We start from the raw sequence: 17,906 nt of genomic DNA on the forward strand, positions 1-17,906 counted from the left end.
TTGAACTTTCACAGAGTTGCCTTAAAGAAGAAAACAGAGTTTTTAAGAATCTGTAGTTAAACATAAATGTTTACCTCCTTAAAAAGCCCTCTTATGCTCAATACTTATCTGCATAGCTTTTGCATATAATCCTTTTTTAAAATCTCCTTTTAACAATAAAAAGTGCCCTGGGCATTTGAAAGTGGAATCCATGGACAACCTTCAACTTGGCTTTAAAAAGTCGGCATGTACTATGACAGTAGCATTGCTGAGATTGCTATGTTCACAATATATACACAAGACGTTAGATAAAAATATGAATACTCTTTCTGGAAGGTTGCAATGTAACATCGGCAATGATTGTCGCTAAGTTGTGAAACATGTCATAACAATCTCTTGACACTCGACTCTTCCATGTTTTTAGCTTTTGTTTCTGTCCATCGATCTTGTCTGCCATTGTAAGACACAAAGCCATCCTTCCCTGCATGGAGGTGTTGAGATCATTAAAGATGGCAAAGATGGCAAATAAGTCAGCTTGGCTATCCAATCCACATCTTGGAACAATGGTGACCAATTTGTTTTTTTGTCCTGAAGAAACTCGGCAAGCTCATTTCGGAGCTCAAATACTCTTGACAGGACTTTTCCCCTCAATAATGTACATCGGCATGCAATAGGAGCTGTTTATGATCAGCTCCCATATCATCACATAATGCAGCAAATAGTCTCGAATTTAAAACATTCACCTTTACATGGTTCACAATTTTTATGACTTCGCCGAGCACACTGTTTAGTTCTGTTGACATTTTTTTTGTTGCAAGACTTTCTCAGTGAAGGAAGCAGCGTGTCAGCTTGTATTTGGGTGCAAGCGCCTTAATCTGGGAAACCACTCCAGAATGCTGTCCTTTCATTGCAGCAGCGCCATCAGAACATACAACTACACAAAACTTGAAATCCAATCCACATTTGTTAACGATGTAGTCGCTTACAGTCTTGAACACTTCAGAACTAGTTGCTTTTGTTGGTAGTGAAGCAGAAAACAAAAGCTCTTCCTTCAAATCACCCTCATGTTCAAAGCACATATACATCATCAGTATTGCCGTATTAGCAATGTCTGTACATTCATCAAGCTGCAAAGAAAAGTATTTTGCTAATTTAATCTGTCCTATGAGCTGATCTTCCATATCATGAGCCAGATCATGAGCTATAGTGTCTGGCTATAGTTCATTGAGCTATAGTGTCATTTGAAAGTGGCACCTGAGCCACTTTCTTTGCCACCGGCTGGCCCAGCATTTCCATACAGACATCTTTAATACAGCCTATCACTAGTGTCTCACCGATTGTGTATGGCTTTTTAGCCTTAGCAACACAAAGCGCTACTTTATAAGAAGCTCACAAAGCACAAGTATTTATGTGTGACATTTCAAAGATCTGTTTCTGATGGTCTTTTAAATCAACACGCTTTCTTTCAAAGAACTCTTTCGGCTTTGAACTAATTTCATTATGTTTTGTATTTAAATGCCTCTTGAGCTTTGACGGCTTCATTCCGTCATTAGCCAACACATCGCCACAAATAACGCACTGCAGTTTTGGCACTCCACCATCATTCGTGGCTACAAAACCGAACTGAATGTATGAGGAGTCATATTTCCGAGTAAAGCTAGTACAAATTCTTTTTGTTGACAATACTTCGGTTTTATTTACATTGCCGTCATCTGATTCAGAATTACTTGCGTGTTCAGCAACCAGATGTCTCTGCTTGATAAATATGTCGATTGGGCCTCACTTCACCATCTGTAAATTAGGCATAAAAATAATATAAATTCCATTACCCTGGTATATTCTTAATTTATGATATTAGGATGAAAGCCAAATAAATGCAGTGGGAATGCTTTTATTGAGAAATATGTGCGAGAGAACATTGATCAACAGGGTAAGTAATGTTAGGATAAGAAGATAATATAAATTTTAAAATTAAATTGCAAACAGGATAATAATTGGAAAGTTAAGATGGTTTGAACATATGGAAAGAATGAATAATGAACATCAAAAATAATATTTACCTGTCTGAAAGATATGGAGTGAAAAAGCGAGAAATTTCTAGACTTTCCTGGCAGAAACACGTAGGTTTGATTCTAGAAGAGGGGAAGGCTATAAATAAGAACAATGAGAGCATGTATGAAATGATATATGGATATGGAGGAAGCGAGGATGTTATGCTCATACAAAGCACATGGGATCTTTTCAGGGGGAACAGTTTCACACACACACACACACACAGAGTCCTGCCAGTTGATGTTTATAGTTACCAGTCTGTTGTAGCTCGAGTCAATCTAATGGTCAGTTAGAGTGAGGGGCTGGGCTCTTGTCGGTCGCGATCTGATGCGCCAAGGCTTTGCAGGACTGAATCCCAGAGTTCCATGGCAAAACACCCCAGCTTTATAGTTCACTGTGAAAGAGTCTCCCTTGTGTTCTCAGATTATATCATCTTAAATTTTGCTCTCCCTTTTTGTTCCCCCACAGGTGCAAATGTTTCTATGCTCCCCCTATCATCTCCGTTCCTGAGGTTATTGTGGATTAGAAGGTGAAAAAAATGCACTCGCGATGACATGTTTTCCGAGCTCATGCAGTCCTCCTGCACTGACAGGGCACAGCTGAATGAATGGAAGCGTTCAGTGGCGGAGGTCAGCAAAGCATTAAGTGAGCACGATCAGAAGAGGCAGGAGACGATGCTGAGGCTAATGGGGGAGCAAACAGACATGATGAGGCATCTGGTGGAGCTACAGGAAAGCCATCAAGAGCACAGACACCCCACCCCCTGCATCCACTGTATAACTGCCTGCCCTCCTCCCCAAGTCCCATATCCTCCTCACCCAGATGCCCAAGAATGAAGTGGGGGCGGCTCAAGGATGGCCCAAGCAACAGAAGGCTGTCATTCAAACAGTTTTCATTTGTAGTGTGGCTACAATAAGCAGTTTTGTCTTTCCCTCCTCCCCCACCCTACCCCACCCCACCCGGGCTATCTTGTCAGTTATCTCACTTTTTTTTAATTAATAAAGAAAGAGCACATGGTTTCAAAACAATAGTTACTTTATTTCCAGCTGCGATTGAAGAGGGGAGGGTGGTTGGCTTACAGGAAATTAAAATCTACAAAGGGGGCGGGTTTGCATCAAGAAGGAACACACACAACTGTCACACCGTAGCCTGGGCAGTCATGAAACTGGTTTTCAAAGCCTCTCTGATGTGCAGTGCGCCTTGCTGTGCTCTTCTAATTGCCCTGGTGTCTGGCTGCTCAAAATTGGCCACCAGGTGATTTGCCTCAACATCCCACCCTGCCATAAAGTCTCCCCCTTACTCTCACAGATATTATGGAGCACACAGCAAGCAGCAATAACAATGGGAATGTTGGTTGCGCTGAGGTCTAACCTAGTCAGCAAACAGCGCCAGCGAGCATTTAAACATCCAAAGGTACATTCTACCACCATTCTGCAGTTGCTCAGCCTATAGTTGAACTGCTCCTTACTACTGTCCAGGCTGCCTGTGTACAGCTTCATGAGCCATGGGAGCAAGGGGTAGGCTGAGTCCCCAAGGATAACTACTGGCATTTCAACATCCCCAGTGGTAATTTTCTGGTCTGGGAAGTAAGTCCCTTCTTGCAGCTGCTCAAACAGCTCAGAGTTCCTAAAAAGGCGAGCACCATGCACCTTTCCCAGCCATCCCACATTGATGTCGGTGAAAGGTCCTTTGTGATCCACCAGTGCTGGCAGCACCATTGAGAAGTACCCCTGTGGTTTACGTACTGGTTGGCAAGGTGGTCCAGTGCCAAGATAGGGATATGTGTTCCATCTATTGCCCCACCACAGTTAGGGAACCCCACTGCAGCAAAGCCATCTAGTATGACCTGCACATTTCCCAGAGTCACTACCCTTGATAACAGAATGTCAGTGATTGCATTGGCTACTTGGATCACAGCAGTCCCCACAGTACATTTGCCCAGTCCAAATTGATTCCCAACTGACCTGTAGCAGGCATGCACTGCAAGCTTCCACAGGGCTATTGCCACTCGCTTCTCAACTGTCAGGGCAGCTCTCATCTTGGTATTCCTGCACTTCAGGGCAGGGGAAAGCAACTCACAAAGTTCAAGGAAAGTGGCCTTACGCCTGCAAAAGTTTTGCAGCCACTGTGAATCATCCCATACCTGCAACACTATGTGGTCCCACCAGTCTGTGCTTGTTTGCCAGGCCCAGAATTAGCATTCCACTGTATCAACCAGCCCCACTGCTGCCATGATATCCCAATACCACAGTCCATGCTTTCAGGAATGTCTGTGTCCATGTCCTCCTCACAATCGTACTCGTGCTGGTGTCTTTTAGACAGGTTCTGCACATACTGCAAGATAATGCGCGAGATGTTTGCAATACTCACAACAGCAGCGGTGAGCTGAATGGGCTCCATGCTTGCCGTGCTATGGCATCTGCATGGGTAACCCAAGAAAAAAGGTGTGAAATTATTGTCTGCCATTGCTTTCACAGAGGGAGGGATGGGAGACTGATGACATGTACCCAAAAACTACCCGTGACAATGTTTTTTTGCCTCATCAGGCATTGGGAGCTTTACCCAGAATTCCAATGGGCAGCGGAGACTCTGGGAACTGTGGGAATAGCTACCCAAGGTGCATCGCTCCGTGAGTCAATGCTAGCCACGGTATTGAGGATGTACGCCACCAACTTGATGCGTTTAGTGGGGACATACACAATCGATTGTATAAAATCGATTTCCAAAGCTCAACTTCTATAAAATTTACCTAATTTTATAGTGTAGACATACCCTGAGATCTGGACACATGCTTCTGACTTAAAGGTGAAGCCTCTATCACAAAGACAGCCACACACTTTGATTGGTTGCAGCCAGGATCAAGTCCTTCTTAGGCTTACCAGCTGAACTAAAAAATCCTCAAACCACAGCAGCTGTGTGTCCTTACCATGTGTTTCTTTGGTGTGAAGTCACCATGAGCAAATCTGTGGTGACCCAAAAACCAGAGAGGCCAGCAAACGCACAGAGGATAGAATAGGGCTCCAAAGGGCGCTAGAAAGACGGGAGTAGGAGGGGCTGCAGGCTGTGAGACTAGAGACATTCCTAATGACAATAGTCCTGGATGTGGGATGAAATAAATGGTCAACAGAGAGAAAATCTGGGCACAGCAGTTGCCCCTTTTGCACTGAAGCCTGTTTTTTTGCACTTAGTGTACACAAACAATTGGACAGTGGCATCACTAGTCTGCCACAGTCTAAGTATTTGTGCTCACCTTGCTGACACCCAGTAACAGTTCATTAGAAATCTTTGATCTACTCCTCTTTGAAACAGGACTAGATCAAAGCACATTTGCGGACTATTTATGTACATCAGTGAGATGCACATAAACAGTTAGACTGTTGGAGGTTAGTTCAGGCTAGATTCACTCCGCTGTTTGCTGCAAACTAAATGTTCCTTGAGCCAGACCTATTTTTTTTTCCTGTGCCCAAGCACTAAAGTCAATGTCTCTTGTACCATGAGACTTGCCTCCTTCAGTAAGGAGCTGATGTGCATGACAGAGCTGTGCTGTCTGTGGCATAGTGCAGCAGTGTCAATAAATAAGCTGCAAAGCCCCTGAACTGGGACAGTGGGTGGGAAAGGGCATTTGTAGAAAGGCTGAACAGGGAGGAGGAACAGAGAGGCAGCTGACATCCCACACTCAACTTTGTATGTCCTAAGAACTGTGGAGCTGGCGCAGTCCCCATTCAGGTAGAGCTCCCACACCCTCAGGCGCAGAGTTCAGTTCCCATGCAGCTGAAAAGAAGAGCCTTGGGATGGTGGTGGCCTCCTCTTGCTCCCTCCCAGGCAGTGCTCCTGTCTCTCAGGCCAACGCATGCCTCATGCAACTACCAGTCCACCTCTCCCCATCTGCCCACACAGTCCTGATTTCCCTCCCTCAATGCTTGGAGCATGTTGTCACACTCACCAGGTGATTCTTCTATCTCTCCTGGGCTTTGTGGAAGACTGTTTTGCTAGGCTTAGAAACAAATCAGGGTCATCACAGGACTTCCCTTACCCCACTGAGGGGAACTCTAGAATGCATAACGATGTTTGTGGACCTCCTTTCACCCCCACCTGCACCATCTCCTCCCTCAACACACCTGGAGAGGACAGCCTGTGGATCCGCCTCATACTTGGAAAATGTCAAAGTTAGACTCAGGACTCACAGTTTGTCAGACCACTCTGTTTTATTAGCACAGCGCTCTGCTAATAACACCCAGATAATGTGAGCACCATGCAAGACACAAACTCTCTTATTTATACAGATGAAAGGGCGAGCACTTAACAAGATAACAAAGGTAGCAGAATCTGATAAGTTTACCTGGGCTAGACATGCATATCTTATTTCCTTACTAACTATTACCGATCTTCTGTTAATGTTTCGCCATTAGCACCCTTGTTTATGCCTAATGTTTCTTTTCCTGGCACCTGTATTTCAACATTTCTTATTTCTGCTTAAAGGTACATACAACATTTCTTTAATCCATTCTTATTTTTACAATATAATTCATTCTACTTTCACAAAAACTACCTCTTGAACGGCTCAACTAGGCCCTGAATTCAAATAGTTTGTATTAAAATTGTTACTTTGATGATTAAACATCTGTCAGTCAACACAGACATGCCTCTTTTCTATATATATTTGCTCAGAACCTATAAACAGTCACCTGTTTATTTTTTTCTCTCCTTCTTGAACTCTGTAAAACAAAGATGAGTTCAAGAGACTAGAATCACCACAGAACCAGCCCTCAAACAGGCCCTGGAATAAACGGGGTTTGTCATTGCTGGTCTGTCTTTCCTACCCCCACCTCCAACCTCTGCACTGTATATCTAGCCCTCCTCACTGCCCAATCTCCCAGGTAGTTGCAGATGGCAGACAGCAGCTTCCCAGCCCATTTCATTAACAGTTCTGTAAGGTGTGCGACTTCATCCTGCCTGAAAAATAGTTTAGTTACGAGAAGAAGGAGTACTTATGGCACCTTAGAGACTAACAAATTTATTTGAACATAAGCTTTCGTGGGCTAAAACCCACTTCATCGGACACATGCAGTGGAAAATACAGTAGGACGATATATATGTACACAGAGAACATTCAAAAATGGATGTTGCCATATCGACTATAATGAAAGTAATCAATTAAGGTGGGCTATTAGCAGCAGGAGAAAAAAAAAACTTTTGTAGTGATAATCAGGATGGCCCATTTCCAACAATTGATAAGAAGGTGTGAGTAACAGTAGGGGAAAAATTAGCCTTGGGAAATAGTTTTTACTTTGTGTAATGATCCATCCACTCCCAGTCTTTATTCAAGCCAAATTTAATGGTGTCCAGTTTGCAAATTAATTCCAATTCTGCAGTTTCTCATTGGAGTCTGTTTTTTTGTTGGAGTATTCTGACTTTGAGGTCTGTAACTGAGTGACAAGGGAGGCTGAAGTGTCCTCCGACTGGTTTTTGAATATTATAATTCTTGATGTCTGATTTGTGTCCATTTATTCTTTTCCGTAGAGACTGTCTGGTTTGTCCAATGTACATGGCAGCGAGGCATTGCTGGCACATGATGGCATATATCACATTGGTAGATGTGCAAGTGAATGAGCCTCTGATAGTGTGCCTGATGTCATACTCTTCTATTTATCATCTACCATACATATCCTTGTATCCATCCATCCAATCTGGTGTTTCTGCTGTCTTTTCTGTTCGCTAGTGAAACAAAGGTAGTTTTTAAGGAGTTAGAAAGAGATGCAGGTCATTACAGAACCACACCCTCAGAGAAGCATCACAGAAAAGCCTTCCTGCCCCTCCACCAGAGAGGCATATTTTCCCCTTTGCACTGAAAAGGTCGTCTTCTTCCTTCCCCCTGCTCACATGTATCTTGAGGGGAATGGATTGTAGAGTCCCCTGACACTTAGCAGCCCCTTGGTAGGATGTATTTTTACTCTATTTAAAATAGTTCATTTACTATGAAAATCATTGGAGTACAAGCCCATTTACATGCCACTGTATGCACTTGAGCTTTACATACATCCGCACCTTGTTCCTCACCATTGTATCTGTGCTCTTCAACTGTTCCTCATAAGGCAAACACAATGGCACATTTAGTGAAATTGAAAGATGCTACTGAAGGTGAGCTACATTTAAAGGCTGAGCTTTGTTCCCATTCCATCCCCTAACTAAGTCCAAGGAGGCATCTTGACCCAGAACCCCTCTGGCATGTCCCATCCCTCACCCATGGTCAGAAAAAAGGAAGCATCGGCAAGGGCCCCACGAGGGCTGAACGGCATTCCCTCCTGAAAGAAAGGCCAGGAGGTGAGTGCAGAGGGATTTTAGTGGTGGGTTTGACGCAGGCAGAGTGTATTTGGTCAAGACATCCTAAAAGGTTAGAGGATAAAATGGGAGCACAGCTCAGACTTCAGCTGGCACTCAGCTTAGCCCTAGACACCAGACTGTCCCGGGGTTAATCAAAGCAGTGGTTCTCAAGGTTTTCCCCTAAATGAGAGAGAGGGAGAGACCAACTTTCCCTCAATTATCTTGTCTCCAATCCCCTCATAATTCATTTCTATAAAGCCCAGGGAATGGTTTTGTGGCTATTCAGGTGCCCCTGAGTAAACACGTCAGGTACTCAAGGGTTGTAAAGTCCTAGCAGATCCTAGCTGGCTATATCCACTTGAGATCCACAGCCATTAATCCTCTCCTAAAGTAGCAACTAAGTTGAGATGGATAAAGTCTCCCTTATAACCTTTAGTCAACTGATTGTAGCGCACAGTCAGGATGTTGGAAATCTAGGTTCAATTCCCCTATCTACTTGTTGGGGGCACTTAGTATTTGAACTTGGGTCTCTACCTCTCAGGAGAGTGCCCTACTTTGTGGGTTATGTGATATTCTAGAGCAGCTATGTCTCAATCTCTCATATATAACATTAAATATGTAGACACTGTTTCCCTCCTCCCAGATGAGTATCCTAACACTGGGCTATTGTCATTCTCACACTATCGCTAGCTCTTTCTGGAATGTCCACTGGATCGGGACCCTGAAAGCAAGAGAGGTTGGGTAACACCTAGTTGGTGACTTCTGCTGGGGTTTAGGCACCAAGTTGCTGGCAGGGTCAGGACTGAGGTGGCTGGTTGTATGCGTAGCTGCTGAAATTAAGGCACCCCTGGCTCTTACAGGACTGTAGGTGCCACCAGGATTAGGTGGCAGCAGAACAGGGGTTTTGTGAATGCCAGTGATGCCTAAGTGTTAGACAGGTGCCTAACGTGGCATTTAGTGGCCTAACTCCTTTTGCGAATCTGGCCCTTTGTCTAAAATACTTTATGGCCATTTAAAGTTACCGGAAATAAGCACACCAAAAGCAACCCTCTATATATGGCATAACCTGTCAGCTGGAGGGAACCTCTGTGGAAGACCCTGTGTCATCATTCATTTCCCAAGACATTCCATTGCCCCTAATGAATTTCTGGAGACTGAATATATCCAGGAGAAGCTGCAGCATGCACGTGCCAGCAGGTCTGGCTATTGCATTCTTTCTCTAGTTTCCCCAGCCTTTCCAGTATGAAGCATACCCTTCACCTGTGCCCCTGTAGGACACCAACAAGTGAGGCAGATACCAGCTTGGCCCATGCCAAGGAATTGAACCAGTGATCTCCAATGCTAAAAGCACACATTTTCACAGCGTGTGCTAAGAACCCAGACCTTAACCTGACAGCTGTTACTGACTCACATCCTCTGTGAACTGATTGGGTCAAAGTCTGATAAATTACTGAAATAATAAATGTATATTTTGGTGATTCGCACCATAATGTATAGGCTATTACTATTTTTAAGATGAAATCTGTCTCAAAAGAGGTATTTTTGTTGTGTGAGTCATATGTATCCCCTTCATATAGATCAACAGTAGCTTGTGCACTCCCAAGATCTTAGTTTTGATCCTTACTGTTTGAGCTACAGGAATAATTATCAGAGGGGTAGCCGTGTTAGTCTGGATCTGTAAAAGCAGCAAAGAATCCTGTCTGTTAGTCTATAAGGTGCCACAAGCTTCTTTGCTGCTTTTACAGGAATAATTATCAACCTCTTTACAGACCACTCACTGGAACAGGACTTTCCCAGTGAGTTATACAACTATTTATTAGTCAGCCACGACTGGTAACTTCTTTGGTTGCAGTGGATGGCCTTGACATCTTTCATGCCTCGTCAAGCCCTTCGCTTTCCACAAAGCATTGCAGAACCGCCTTCTTGGCTGTTGGATCTTAGTGATCTCTTTCGCCCAGTCCGCCGGAGCTGACATCACATGCATAGGGTAGGCATAGCCCTAATTCACTGAGGGTTTGAGTCCCCTCAGTTACACTCACCTGGTTTGGCTGGCCTGTCGAAGCTGATGCCCAGGGTGTGGCTGCTGTGCATGCTGCAGCAACTTGGAGCCACAGGTGAGAGCTGAGTGACAGGTGGGGACCAAAGTGGATGGACTACCCCCGAAGGGGTACGACAAGTCCCCCCATCAGAGGTACTACACTTTTCAGACTAACTATCAGCCTCGGAAAGACAGAAGCTCTCCATCAACCTGCACCTGGATCAAATGCTTCTGTCCTGAGTATTTCCATTGACGGCACTCAGCTGAAAGTAGTAGAGAACTTTAAATACCTGGATAGTGTCATATCCAGTGATGGATCACTGGATAATGAGATGGACGCACGAATATCCAAGGCAAGCCAGGCACTTGGCTGTCTGTGTGTCAAAGTTTTAAATCACCACAACATCCAGATGTCAACAAAACTGCTTGTGTACAGAGCTGTTGTTCTTTCATCTCTTTTGTACGAGTGCAAAACATGGACACTATATAGGCGTCACATCAAGCAGCTTGAAGCATTCCACATGCGCTGCCTCCGCAACATCATGAAGATCCGCTGGCAAGACAAAGTGCCCAATCTTGAGGTCATCGAGAGAGCCCAGATGACAAGCATCAAAATCATGATCATGAAGTCACAGCTACGTTGGACCGGTCATGTCAGCCGCATGGATGTCAACAGAATCCCCCACCAGTTTCTGTATGGTGAGCTCTCTCAGGGCATCAGGCATATAGGTCGTCCACGGAAACATTACAAGGACACCATCAAAGCCAACCCGCAGTACAGCAGTATCAAACCCAGGGACCTTGAGGACGCCGCCAGCGACAGAACACAGTGGCGTGCAACAGTCAGAAATACCTGCATCGCCTTTGAGGAACAGGGCCGCCCGGGGGGGGGCAAGTGGGGCAATTTGCCCCAGGCCCCGGGCTCCGCAGGGGCCCCCAAGAGAACAGCTGAGGCTCCCGCCTCCGCCCCTCTCCTGGACCCTCAGCGCATCAAGCAGCGTCCTCAGACAGCGCCGCAGCGTGTCTCCGGCGGGGCCCTTGAGCCCCACCCCGCCCCGCTTAGAGACGCGTGGTCAGAGGACGGGGCTGCAAGCTCCGGGCTGAGCTCAGCTCCCTCCGCTCGGCGTGGAGCTCACAGCCCCACCCCCTCACCACACGGCTCGGAGCAGGACGGAGCTCAGGCCCCAGCGGAGACACGCTGTAGCTGTTCTGTGAGGTGCTGAGACTCTGGGTGAGGAGGGAGCCGGGGGTAAGAGGCTGGGGCCAGGGGGGTTGGCTAAGGGGCAGGGAGTCCTGGGGACAGTCAGGGCACAGGGAGGGGCAGAGATTGGGGGGTTGGTCAGGGGACAGGGAATGGGGGGGGTTGGATTGTGGGCGTTCCGGCGGGGGGGTCTGTCAGGACTCAGCGGGGGGTGGTGGCTAGGGGTTGGGGCAGACAGGGGGCAGGGGTGGGGTCCCAGGGTGGTGGTTGGGGGGGTGGGGTCTCTGGGGGACGGTGAGGGGACAAGGAGCAGGATGGGTCAGGGATTCTGAGGGGGACAGTCGGGGGCAGGATGTGGGTGGGGGTCGGATAGGGGGCAGGGCCAGGCTGTTTGGGAGGAACAGCCTTCCCTACCCTAAAGCTCATTCAGCAGTTTGAGGCTTGCAGAAGAGCCAAGCTGTTAGCTTTTCCATTAGGGCTACTATCCCTTTCACTTCTCAAATGCCAAATTATAGTCTACATGTAATTTCAGTGCCATAGGGAGATTCATGTCAGGGGAGGGTAGCTTCATTTAAAATTAGCCACTGGGGGGGGAAGGATCACATGAGAAGAGCAATAGCCTTCCCAACCCTACCAAGGGAGACCCCCCCTCCCCTGCATTCCCTGAGGCTTCAGAGGGGTTAATTCAGTGGTTCTCAAACTTTTGTCCTGGTGACCCTTTCACATAGCAAACCTCTGATGCGACCCCCCCACTTTATAAATTGAAAACTCTTTTTTATGTATTTAACACTATTATAAATGCTGGAGACAATGGCGGCTGACAGCTCACGACCTCCAGTAATAACCTGAGGGGTCCTGACCTCCAGTTTGAGAACCCCTGGATTAATTTAATTTTAGCACCCTGTGTCCATTCACATGCATGTGCTATTTTGAGCATTTCAGTTTTCACAACATAGGCTCATCCCAGATTCTGGAACAAGATCAAATGCTCAGTTCGTGGAGTATGTACATAAGCTATAGTAAAGAAAAACCCACAGTAATCGTCTCCAGTTTGTGAGGGACCACATGGAGCCAGTCTCTAGGAAACAGATAAATGCATGGAGATTAAGTCCATTAATGGCTATTAGCCAGGATGGGTAAGGAATGGTGTCCCTAGCCTCTGTTTCTCAGAGAGTGGAGATGGATGGCAGGAGCGAGATCACTTGATCATTACCTGATAGGTTCACTCCCTCTGGGGCACTTGGCATTGACCATTGTCAGTAGACAGGATACTGGGCAAGATGGCCTTTGGTTTGACCCAGTATGGCTGTTCTTATGTTCTAACCTAAATGAACCCAAAATTATGGAGACAGATATGAGTCAAGGAAGCCAGCAGACTATCAGAAACCTGGAAAAATCTCTGCCTGGATGGGCTCAGATGTTTGGTTACAAGCTGAGGTGGTTCAAAAGTTTTGGATTTTTTTTAAGCAGAATTTTATTATTGTCTCTTTAAACAATCAAATACAGCAAGCAGCAAATATTTGGCCACACACTTCTGTGACCTCAAACCATATTCAGGTTTTGGCAGACTAATTTCAGCTTTTCAATTAAAAAAACCACAACAAATTTTGAAGGAAAGCAGACATTGTCCATGATTTTTTTCTGCTTTTTAAAAAACCCTAGTTTTTGATCCAGAAAAAGTTTTGATGGAAAATATTTGCCCAACCCTTTTAATGAGCTTTAGTGCCTTTTAGCACTAGCTGATGCTTAGAACCAGTGATACCTTGTAAAGAAGTTTTCTCAAAACTGGGTTTGTGCCGAAATGCGGAAGGTTTATTTTTCCCAGGGGCACCTCTGGAGGGGAGCAAGTGGGGCAATTTGCTGTGGGCCCTGCAAGGGCCCCCAGGAGAATATAGTATTGCAATTTTTTTAATAGACGGGGCCCCCAAAATTTCTTTGCCCCAGGCCCCCTGAATTCTCTGGGTGGCCCTGTTGAGGAAGACCGCTGCCGGCGTCTACAAGAGGCACGCGAATGACGTCACAGAATGCACCTCTAGAATTGGCTTGTACAGTCATCTGACAGCTTTGTCATCATCAGATTCGATGGACTACCAAGGATACTAGTCAGCAGCAGAATGTTAGTTATCAGGAAACCTGGATTTGAACCCTGGCTCTGGGAGTAGAATTCTGTAGTGGTTAGAGATAGCATAACCCAAATGGTTTAGGTTCTTTGTAACTGAACTTCTGGCATCTTTTTCCCTTCTGAGGAAGCTTCTTCCTAGGTTACACGAGAACTTGCTAAGAAAATTCTTGCTCCTTCTCTTGCTTTCCTTTTTTGTTACCCATAGAAGTGCATGGCAGCATACACGTTAGAACAGAATTGTCATCTACTTCAGCAGGCTCATCTTGCCACACAAACTAGCAGTTGTGGCTCAAAATTGTAAAATGCTCTGTAGACAAACACCATAGAACTGAAGAAGTGGGCATCTGAAGAAGTAGAGTTTTTACTCACGAAAGCTTATGCCAAAATAAATCTGTTAGTCTTTAAGGTGCCACCGGACTCGTTGTTGTTTTTGTGGATGCAGACTAATACAGCTACCCCCTGATACGGTAGAACTGATATTTAAATACTTAGCATATGAGGAGCCACAATGTGGCTAAATGACAGGTCCCAGAGGGTTTCAATTTCTTGCAAAAGAAGTACAAAGAAAAAGGAGCCAATCCAGTGGGGAAAAAAAATCACCTAAAGGGGGCTTTTAAAACTCTTCTTAGGCCTGGTCTACACTAGGACTTTAAATCGAATTTAGCAGCGTTAATTCGAATTAACCGCTCAACCGTCCACACCCGGAAGCCGTTTAATTCGACCTAGAGGGCTCTTTAGTTCGAATTCGGTACTCCACCCCGACGAGGGGAGTAGCGCTAAATTCGACATGGCTATCTCGAATTAGGCTAGGTGTGGATGCAAATCGAACTTAGTAGCTCCGGGAGCTATCCCACAGTGCACCACTCTGTTGACGCTCTGGACAGCAGTCCAAGCTTGGATTCTCTGACCAGCCACACAGGAAACGACCCGGGAAAATTTGAATTCCTTTTCCTGTCTGGGCACTTTCAATCTGATGTCCTGGTTGGACATCGGGGCGAGCTCAGCTGCACCTGCAACGATGCAGAGCTCTCCAGCAGAGGAGTCCATGCAATCCCAGAATAGAAAGAGGTCCCCAGCATGGACAGACCGGGAAGTCCTGGATCTGATCGCTGTGTGGGGCGATGAGTCTGTGCTTTCGGAGCTGCGCTCCAACAAACGGAATGCAAAGACCTACGAGAAGGTCTCCACAGCCATGGCACTCAGAGGATATAGCCGGGATACAACGCAGTGCCGCGTGAAAATCAAGGACCTGAGACAAGGCTACCAAAAAGTCAGAGCGGCAAACGGACGCTCCGGAGCCCAGCCCCAGACATGCCGCTTCTACGAGGCACTGCATGCCATTCTAGGTGGGTCTGCCACCACTGCCCCACCAGTGACCATGGACTCTGAGTATGGGATAGTGTTGACGGGCAGTTCCTCGGCGATGTTCGCCGATGGGGAAGATGAGGAAGGGTTTGTGGAGGACGACACAGGCGACAGCGCTTACAATACCGCTTTCCCCGACAGCCAGGATCTCTTCATCACCCTCACAGAGATCCCCTACCAACCCTCCCCCGCCGTTAACCCGGACTCAGAATCAGGGGAAGGATCAGTCGGTAAGTGCTATAAACATGGAAACATTTATTTTTTAAAAAACAGGAATAAAAAATATATAAAAACTTTTCCATATAAAACTATATAAAAAGAAGGTCCACACAAATAGGGATGGAACAGAAATCCTCCTGGGACACTTCCACGAAGCTCTCATACAGGAGCTCGAAAAGCCTCCGCAGGAGGTTCCTGGGGAGAGGTGCCTTATTTGGTGCTCCGTGGAAGCACACTCTTCCGCGCCAGGCCATCCTAATGTACAATGAATCATTGCCTCCACCAGCATGACAGCATACGGTCCTGGTCTGTGCAGGGATTCTAGCAGCATCCTCTCTCTCTCTCTCCGAGTGACCCGCCTCAGGGTAATCTCGTTCGGCGACTGCTGCATCTAATTAGGGCAATTAGTGTACTGTTACTATTGTGAATGCTTGACTTTTACTTTGCATAGCAATGACCTTCGTTTAACAGCCACGTGTTGGAGGCCGCAGAGGAAAAGCATACAGTGATCTTTCCCGGGCACAGCCGCGAGGGGCTGGAACAGGGTCAGACTTTATGCTTTCCAGATTGCCTTCAGCGGGAGGGCACAGCTATCCATTAACTGTTAAGCAGCCTATAGTGTAGTGCTTACCAGGCCTGGCTGCTACACGGATTCAGCTGTACCGCCCCGCTTGTCCGATCTCCTGTGCAAGACCGCAGCCAATGAAAGCGTATTCCGAAATCTCGAACTTGTCCTGAGAGCTCGTGAGATTAGGTTCCCTGTATGGTCTTGTTCACAGAAACTGACTAGACTGTGTTCAGTGTTCGCAAACATGTATCTTTTCAAGGAAATCACTTCCTTTTTCCCATCACACAGCTGCGGCTCTTTCACGAACTGCCCCGGCATCCCCCTCACAGAGGCTGGCGCAGATTAGGCGGCGAAAGAAAAAGACTAGGGACGACATGTTCTCGGAACTGATGGCTTGCTCCAGAGCCGAGGCGGCCGAGCAGAGACAGTGGAGGGAGACCCTATGTCAGCACCAGCGCTCACACAGCGAACGGGAGGACAGGTGGTGGCAGGAAGACCAGCAGGCGACTCAAACGCTGCTTGGGCTAATGAGAGAGCAAACGGACACGCTCCGGCGCCTTGTAGATGTTCTGCAGGACCGCAGGCAGGAGCAGAGAGCCCCCCTGAACTGTATCTGCAACCGCCTTCCCCCGCCACAAAGTCCTGTCCCCCCCTCACCCAAAATCACAAGAAGGAGGGGCGCTAGGGGCCGTGAAAACTGTCACTCCACCCCAGCAGAGCGCTCATGTACCAAACAGCTCTCATGCCATAAATTTTGAGAAGTGCTTCCCTTCCTGGATCACCCAGTCCCAAATCCAAGTTTCATCCCCCCACTGTGTAGTTGAGTATTAAGAGTAGTTTGTTGTTATTCACTGTTTCTGTCATGTTTTCCTTGTCAGAAGACTTTGTGTGAAGGGGGGGAGGGGTTTTTTAATTGCATAGGACAGCCTCCATTACCAGGGTACAGACTTGGGGGCAGGATCAACAGCAGGACACACACAGACTGCAGTCACTAGGCACCAGGGTCAGTCTGTGAGGTGTATGCTGCCCCGGGTCAGTCTGTGAGGTGTATGCTGCCCCAGGGTCCTAGCGCCTGCCATCCACAAATGGCAAGGCAGGCTGCCCTTACCATGCCCTTCCACCCTAGCCACGAGCCTCTCCGATGCCCTGAGCCCCAGCAAGAGCCCTCATCTACGGACACATACTCACCCTTCCCACACACACCTCACCCCTTCCTACGCCCCAACCCCCAGCCCAGAGCCTGCATCCAAACTCCATCCCAAAGACGGCACCCCTCACCCCTTCCTGCAAACCCACCCCTTCCTGCACACCCACCTGCAACCGTCCTTCCCCCAGAGACCGCTGTAGGAGAAGGAGCCTGTCATTCCTCTAGTGTAAAAGTGGTCTGTGCACACCATACCCACCACAGTCCGCGTCCATGTTTCAACCCTTGAACAGGAATTCATAATAAAAGAAAACTTTGTTAATAATCAGTGTTCCATAACATTTATTTTAAAACGTGTGTTGGAAGGGGGGAAACCTGGAGAACGGGGTATGTAACCGCAGATCGAAGTCAACAGTCACTGAAACAGGCTCAGGTTCAGTTTCTCTGTAAATCAACTGGAGAGTCATAGGTTACCCTGCTCTCCGAGGAACCTAGCTTTCAAAGCCTCCCGGATGCACAGCGCTTCCCGCTGGGATCTTCTATCGGCACGGCTGTCTGGCTGAGCGTAATCAGCAGCCAGGCGATTGGCCTCAACCTCCCATACCGCCATAAAGGTCTCCCCCTTGCTCTCACAGAGATTGTGGAGCACACAGCAAGCAGCAATAACAACGGGGATATTTTTTTCGCTGAGGTCCGAGCGAGTGACTAAGCTCCGCCATCTCCCCTTGAGACGTCCGAAAGCACACTCCATCACCATTCTGCACTTGCTCAGCCTGTAGTTGAAGAGCTCCTTCTCACTGTCCAAGGTGCCTGTATAGGGCTTCATGAGCCAGGGCATTAGCGGGTAGGCTGGGTCCCCGAGGATCACTGTAGGCATCTGCACATCCCCAACCATTA

The 17,906-nt window shown here is 47.0% G+C and overlaps 1 pseudogene; it reads right to left on the reverse strand.

Annotated features, from left to right (window-relative positions):
• Positions 1-283: 283 nt before the first annotated feature.
• LOC123363182 lies at positions 284-4,311 on the reverse strand (annotated as a pseudogene).
• Positions 4,312-17,906: the final 13,595 nt, after the last annotated feature.

This window comes from Mauremys mutica, chromosome 2, assembly GCF_020497125.1.
Source record: "Mauremys mutica isolate MM-2020 ecotype Southern chromosome 2, ASM2049712v1, whole genome shotgun sequence".
NCBI classification, from domain to species: domain Eukaryota; kingdom Metazoa; phylum Chordata; order Testudines; family Geoemydidae; genus Mauremys; species Mauremys mutica.